The sequence below is a fragment of the Oreochromis niloticus genome, unplaced genomic scaffold (assembly GCF_001858045.2).
Source record: "Oreochromis niloticus isolate F11D_XX unplaced genomic scaffold, O_niloticus_UMD_NMBU tig00000928_pilon, whole genome shotgun sequence".
Classification (NCBI taxonomy): Eukaryota; Metazoa; Chordata; class Actinopteri; order Cichliformes; family Cichlidae; genus Oreochromis; species Oreochromis niloticus.
This window is the reverse complement of record NW_020327272.1, coordinates 14,120-20,792: the sequence shown is the minus strand read 5'-3', so window position 1 is coordinate 20,792 and position 6,673 is coordinate 14,120. Positions and strand designations below refer to the sequence as shown.

General features: G+C 41.4%; 1 long non-coding RNA gene across 1 annotated transcript; it reads left to right on the top strand.

The window, feature by feature from the left end:
• The first annotated feature begins 298 nt into the window (after positions 1-298).
• Positions 299-1,934, top strand: LOC112844724 (uncharacterized). The gene is made up of 2 exons (XR_003217457.1): positions 299-587; positions 951-1,934. It is a non-coding gene; the product is annotated as an uncharacterized LOC112844724 (long non-coding RNA).
• The last annotated feature ends 4,739 nt before the right edge of the window (positions 1,935-6,673 follow it).

Below are 6,673 nucleotides of genomic sequence, written 5' to 3'. Positions count from 1 at the left end.
AAAGTCTTTTACCCAGTCTTCAACATTAAAAACACACCAACTCATCCACACTGGAGAGAGACCGTTCAGCTGTGGAGACTGTGGAAAGTCTTTTACCGAGTCTGGAAGCTTAAAAACACACCAACTCATCCACACTGGAGAGAGACCGTTCAGCTGTGACGAGTGTGGAAAGTCTTTTACCGAGTCTGGAAGCTTAAAAACACACAAACTCATCCACAGTGGAGTTAAAGCGTACACCTGTGATCAGTGTGGCAGAGCTTTTACTCACAGTAACAGCTTACAGAGTCATCTAGTTACCCACTCTGGAATTAAGGCGTACAGCTGTGACGTCTGTGGAAAAACTTTCAGCCGGATAGGGAGCCGAAATACACACCTACGCATTCACACCAGACATGATGTGTACAGCTGTGATCAGTGTGGTAAACAGTTTACTACAAACACAGAGTTACGACGTCACATGTTTACCCACACTGAGGAACGACCTTATAAATGTGACCTGTGTGAGAAGACTTTTAAATCTCCACATTACCTGAAAGCACACCAACAGATCCACACCAGAAAGACTCTACAAGTGCAGTTACTGTGAGGTATGTATTTATATTTTTATCTTGTCAGCCCGACTGTTTGAAACAACTCTGCTCATCAAATTGTGTTAGCATGTTAGCAATTCTACTGCATGGAAAGGCAGCTCTGACTGATTATTCAGGCTCTAATCACAGGTTTTTAGGGATAGTGTTTGAGAATTGTGTTATTGTTATTGTAGCATTAAACTAGTATTACTTTAATGTTTTTACTCTTATCGTTTTTATAGCACATTAAATTGAGCTGAGTGTGATAATGTAAACAGTAAAATGTAATTGGACTTTGGCAGAGACGCTCTTTATTTCAGGTGACGTTCAGGATAAAAATGTTGAAGGACTGACTTACACTGTCTTTGTGTTTTTGTTTAGAAGCAGAGCGACACAGATGGATCAAGTTCTCAACCCTGTCATCGCTGTGGGAAAGACTTTTGTTGTGACCTTTGTGGAAAAACTTTAAGTCACTGAAGGACTCTGAAAATACATCAACGTAGACACACTGGAGACAAAATGAACTACTGTAATGAATGCAGGAGAGGCTTCACCACTTCAAAGGACTTCAAACAATATGAACTCCTTCACAGTGGCGTTAAAAAGCATGTCTGCGATCAGTGTGGGTCATCCTTCATCAGTGCACGTCAGCTTGAAAAGCATAAACGAGTCCACACATGAGAGAAACCATACAAGTGCAGACACTGTGACAAAACCTTTTCACAATCATGTGATCATACTAAGCATGAACGCAGACACATGAAAGAGAACTTCATCACGGCGCCCCCCGTGTGCGGCAGCCTGTTACAGCAGCTCTGCTCGTTCTGAGTTTCTTTCTTTCTTATCTTTTTCTTCTCGTAATTTTTTATGACTAACGTATTAGTAATTAGATAACAAATTTCCCACGTGTGGGACTAATAAAGGTTATCTTATCTTATCTGTGAAAGAGTTTGAGTAATCTCAGTTCATACTCCACTCAGAAACGATTCCATGTTACAAATAAACTGTTACGTCTTGATTCCCGCTTTTACGTTAATCTTGTAAATAGTACATTTGCATAATGACTGAAACCGGCCCAATGAACGAACAATGGGCTGTGAGGTCAATTTCTTCATCATTAATATGCAAATTCTTATGAGCATTGATCAACAACCACTGGTCAATGGCCATGAGTACCATTCACAGAGTAAAAATTTGCATAATGATTATGAAGTTTACTGTTACCAATGTTCAAAAACATTTACCAAATTATCTTCTCTGTGCAAACATCAGCGTGATGCAGGACTGAAATCATTGTCGTCTCTGGATCACAGTGAATCTGCAGAGACAGAAAGATCCTCTTCTGGTTTCAGGGTCAGACTTAAACCCTTGAGATCAGGCTCCACAGAGTTCAGGTGGAGTCTTCTGTAAAGATCTGATGAGGCAGCTATGAATGAAAATGTGCCTCTTGTTACATTTTAAGCTTTCTAAACTGTTCTACTGTAGTGTTTGTGTTGAGTGGTTCGCTTTGTTCCAGCAGTTTGATTAAGAAATCTGTTTCCTGTTATATTTTTAAAGAATGCATTGATCCATGTGCTCTGTAGTTTTTTTTTTTCAGCTTGTTTGTGTAATGAAATCCTGCAACAATTAAACCAAAATTTTATATGTTAAATAAAGAAATGGTTTACTGACAAAGAGTTTGAGCCGTGATGTCATTTCCTGTATATCAGAGCAACACCTGAAGTGACCAGTGTTTAAAGTCAGAGTCAAATTTTGTGTCAGCGATGCTTCACTACATTATCTGCTAACTGTTAGGGTGTAGAAGGACGAAACTCCCAGGGTGACCAGTGGCAGGAGCTTCCTGATGCAGAGAGTTGAGTGTGGGGGATATAAAAGAGAAGCTGAGGCATCCCAAGGTTAAAGCTGGCAAAACTGAACTTTAATGTTTGATGTGTGTTTTGGCTCTCCTGCGCGCAGTAATTAATAGCTTGAACACAGCAGAGCTTGATATAAACACCTGGGTGACAACTAACTTTATGCTGCTGATTATACTTGGCCCTAAAATACCTATAAATATGGTATCTAACCAGATACTTGCTCTGGATGGCATTACCTTGGCCTCCAGTAACACCTTGGAGTAATATTTGACCAGGACATTAAACAAATATTTAGGGCTGTGTGATGAACCAAGTTGAAAAAGCAGAAGGAGTCACAAGAATTATTAGAAAAACAGAGTTTTCATTCATTTAACCCAAATATTATATTTACAAAAGTAATTAATGTTAAGCTCATAAAAAATGTCAAAGAAACAAAACTGAACTCAGGCAAAGAACTGCAAACTTAACAAACCAAATGACTGCACAAAGAAATATAACCAGTGTTGGGGAGTAACGGAATACATGTACCGCCGTTACGTATTTAGAATACAAAATATGAGTAACTGTATTCCGTTACAGTTACCGTTTAAAAAGGTGGTATTCAGAATACAGTTACTTTGTTGAAATAAATGGATTACACGGCGGTACTTCGCTGTTTCATATTCTCGCGGGTCAGGATTGTTTGGGTTGGTTTGACAGCTACGTAATGTTGTTCCAGGCGGCAGCGTTACGGTTGCCATGGTTACAGGGTGATGCGCTCTCTCTCTGCGTGTTTCCTGGGTGAGAGAGCGCTTTTTTGTTGTTGTTGTTGTGCTAAGCTAAAAGGCAGAATGCTACAGGCATAGCCCTAAAGAATGTAGCCTGATGGGCAGTGTAGTCCGTGCTGCAGGGAGAATGGACTACCATACACGTTATGTGTCTGTGAGCGAGGGAGGGAGAGAAAGGAAAAGTCCGAGCTGTCACGGAGCAAAAACGGGAGCTGGAAGCATGTAAATATAATAATAACCACTGCAGCCAAGAAGAGTGCCTGACGAGCCCATTTGTAAGTAAGCTATTAAGACTCGACTGTACACTGTGTTCGTGTTTTCCTCCGGAAAAAATAAGTTCCGTTGGAGCCTTTCAACGCCTCTCTCTGTCTCTGGCAAGCAAAGTTGACCCAGACAACAAAGTAAAGCTAGTTTTCGGCTACCAGCCCGACACGGAACCCGACGTATTAGCCAGAGGTCCCTTTACTACGGTTCGGAGCCGCGGACCTTCAGTAACAGTAACAAATCACAGCAATAGTACATTCACGTAGTTATAAACAGCACGATAATATATTAAGTAATCCAAAGTATTCAGAATACGTTACTCTCATTGAGTAACGTAACGGAATACGTTACAGAATACATTTTGGGGCATGTATTCAGTATTCTGTAATGGAATACATTTTAAAAGTAACCTTCCCAACACTGAATATAACTGACCTAAACATGAAATGACACAGAAGGGTAAATATATGGTCTGATCAGACCACTATGACACACGAGGAGTTTTTCCTTTCCAGTCGCCTTTCTCACTCACTATGTGTTAATAGACCTCTCTGCATTGAATCATATCTGTTATTAATCTCTGTCTCTCTTCCACAGCATGTCTTTATTCTGTCTTCCTTCTCCCACCCAGCAGATGGCCCCGCCCCTCCGTGAGCCTGGTTCTGCCGGAGGTTTCTTCCTGTTAAAAGGGAGTTTTTCCTTCAAACTCTTGCCAAAGTGCTTGCTCATAGGGGGTCATATGATTGTTGGGCTTTTCTCTGTATCTACTGTACAATATAAAGCGCCTTGAGGCTACTTTTCTTGTGATTTGGCGCTATATAAATAAAATTGAATTGAATTGAATTGAATTGGTTCTTTAGTATTTCTAAAGGGTGTTGAAGTGGGTTCATATTGTGCTTTCATTTCTGAAGAGTTCCTCAGAAACGTTGTTTCTCACAATGCTGCTGCTTCAACTGCAGCTGATTGTTAGGTACAATAGTCCTCTTCACACACTTAGGTTAATTATGGAGTTCCACAGGGTTCCATTCTAGGACCAATACCATGTAGATGCTTCCCTTAGGCAGTGTCACTACATGGCACATTTTCATTGTTATGCAGACAGAGGTTGTCTTAAAAACTCTCTGAAAAGCCTGAGAGGTAGTCCTCACATACAAGGTCTTAAATAATCAGGCCCCATCTTATCTTAATGACCTTGTAGTACCATATCACCCTATTAGAGCACTTCGCTCTCACACTGCAGGCTTACTTGTTGTTCCTAGAGTATTTAAAAGTAGAATGGGAGGGAGAGCCTTCAGTTTTCAGGCCCCTCTTCTGTGGAACCAGCTTCCAGTTTGGATTCGGGAGACAGACACTATCTCTACTTTCAAGATTAGGCTTCAAACTTTCCTTTTTGCTAAAGCATATAGTTAGGGCTGGACCAGGTGACCCTGAATCCTCCCTTAGTTATGCTGCAATAGACATAGGCTGCCGGGGATTCCCATGATGCACTGAGTATTTCTTCTTCACTGACCTTTTTTCACTCACTATGTGTCTATCTGCCAATCGTTTTTTAATCGTTAGTCTTTACCTTAAAATGTAAATCACCTTGAGGTGACTGTTGTTGTGATTTGATGCTGTATAAATAAAACTGAATTGACTTAAACTAAAAGAATGATGACTGACAAAAACAGTGAACAGTTTTTGTAATGTTGATTGACATTTATGCTTAGGAATATTTAACCATATATGCTTAGAGGTGTATAATCGATTGTGTAGTGATAGGATGTGTGATCTTCAGTAGGCTATAAAAGGCTTTGTGTGCATTCCAGAGCTCTCTGACTTTAACACCCACATTTTAGGAGCATGGGAGAGATCGTACCTTGTCTTATTGTTTTATGGTAGGATAAATGTGTTGTAGTCTAAGTGCCTTTTGTTTAGATGAACTGCTGGACTTCCAGGCCAGCAGGTTTAGGGAAGTCATATATGGGGTCATGCCCAAGGGCCCAAGCGTCCGGTGAGTGTCCGGTTTTGAAATCGCCCTGGGTTTGTGTCTCGAGCGTCCCTTCACTGGGGTTTGAGTCGCGCGACTGGGTTAGGGTCCCAAAAGAGTGTTGCTGTGTTTGTGTGAATGACTGCCTGTCTGCCTGACTGTCTGTGACACGGTTGTTGTTGTTATCATGGGTTCCCGAGCATGTCAGACTGCCTCACGGGGAGATGACACATTCATGCAAGAATTCACTCCCGGCAGCGCGAGCCATTTATATTCTCATAATTGTCATGAGCGTAAACTGGTCGCGGAAGAGATTCAAATGTTGGAAGTTTTCAGAAAACACAGCAGCCTTGAAGAGCGTGCAGAGAAGGCCAGCCCACATCAGCAGTATTTAAGCTATGCTCTGGTGAATGGCTTTCACCCACCCATTGCTGATTTCATTAGGAAGCAAAATGTTAATCATAACTCTGACGGGTCCTTCAAATGCATTAACTGCACCCGCTGTGCACAGGAAGGAATTAAAGGAACACAGAAGAAGTCACAAAGCTCTGCAGTCACTGCTTCCCTAGCAGATAAAATCATTTTCCAGGGACAGACTGGAAGAGGGCTGAATGGGGGCAGGAATAAGAGAGGTGAAGGCCCGCGGGGATTTAGGTGGGAACGCGACAGAAGAAAGGAGAAATGCTATGCATGTAGAGAAAGGGGGCACTATGCTAGAGAGTGTCCTAAGCGCAAGCCTGAGTAACCCCAACTGTAATAAATGATTAGTACCCGTCAAAACTGCCAATACACACACATGTTTAGATTATTTTTTTAGCTTGCCCTGATCAACAACAGCCGTGCTCCAGACCACAGATTTGATTGAGGTGGATAAGTGTTAAAAGCAATCTGCATTAAGCTTAAGGTTGCTCAAATTCAGTACAATGACATGTGAGATGAAGTAAAATAGGCAAATATTTTACCTAATTACATGCATAGAGGCACTTGACCTGTTTGAAAGACTGTTGTCTTATTATGAGCCATTGTTGAGATGTAGATCACACCTATGAAAACAACAACCTATAACAAGAAAGTTATAGTTTAACACCATTGGAAATGTTCAGGCCAGGTTTCTGGCTAACTTATTTACAGCACCATGTGTCCCTCATCCTCACAAGCGAGCTCTCACTCCTCCCTGAAGACAAGGAATGCAGTTCCAAAGAGCAATAACATGGCAGATAAAGAGACAGCAGCAAAGTCCTGAGCAAA